Below are 903 nucleotides of genomic sequence, written 5' to 3'. Positions count from 1 at the left end.
CTCATTTTAGGTATTCCAATCAGTTATAGGCATAAGACAGACTTACAAGGTTTCTATGATGATATTTCTGGCTATTCCTTTCTCTCCCCCTCAAGTGTCTATTTTATAATGGTATGCTAGGGAAACCAAGATTTAAAGGACAGCCAAGCATCTTAACATTATTTCCCCCTTTTTGCCCATTCTAACCATGTCTCAATCCCTGTATCCGAGAGCTCTGATGTTCCAAGGTTGTGCATACATCATTATTTACCTCTGTCCTACTTAGCTCACGAAAACCTGCCTAATTGTTTTCCCATCTGCCTTGTTCTTCCATTCCTTTCCCCCTTCTTGTGTATCGCCAACCCCTTCCTAGCACCCAAACTATCCTGTGTCTATTCCCTACCCTGTGCTCCACCTTCCCTTCCCTCCCTTCACCCACCCATTACATCCTGGTCACCAAAAAAATTCCCCCCCCCTCCCCACTTTAGTATGGGTTCTTTTTCTTAGTCTTTTACAGTAGTGGTACTATACAGTATTTCTCCTTTTGTGATTAATTAATTTCATTCAACATAATGTCCTCAAGGTTCATCCTTGGCATCCATGGCAAAAGCCATGGCATTTTCAATCACCTCATATGCATGTAAAAGCTGGACAATGAAAAAGGAAGACAAAAGAAGAATCAATGCATTTAAATTATGGTGTTGGTACAAAATATTGAAAGTGTCGTGGACTACCAGGCAATGAAGTCTGTCTTAAAAGAAGTACAGCTAGAATGTTCCTTGCAATTGAGGACTTGTCTCATATACTTTGGACATGTTGTCAGGAGGAAACAGTCCTGGCATAGGACGTAATACTTCTTGGTAATGTTATATGGTGGCTTGCAGCTTCCTTGTTATTCTTCAGGGTAGCATAATATTCCATTGT

Source organism: Chrysochloris asiatica, unplaced genomic scaffold (assembly GCF_000296735.1).
Source record: "Chrysochloris asiatica unplaced genomic scaffold, ChrAsi1.0 scaffold00204, whole genome shotgun sequence".
Taxonomy (NCBI): domain Eukaryota; kingdom Metazoa; phylum Chordata; class Mammalia; order Afrosoricida; family Chrysochloridae; genus Chrysochloris; species Chrysochloris asiatica.
This window is presented reverse-complemented; position numbering follows the sequence as displayed.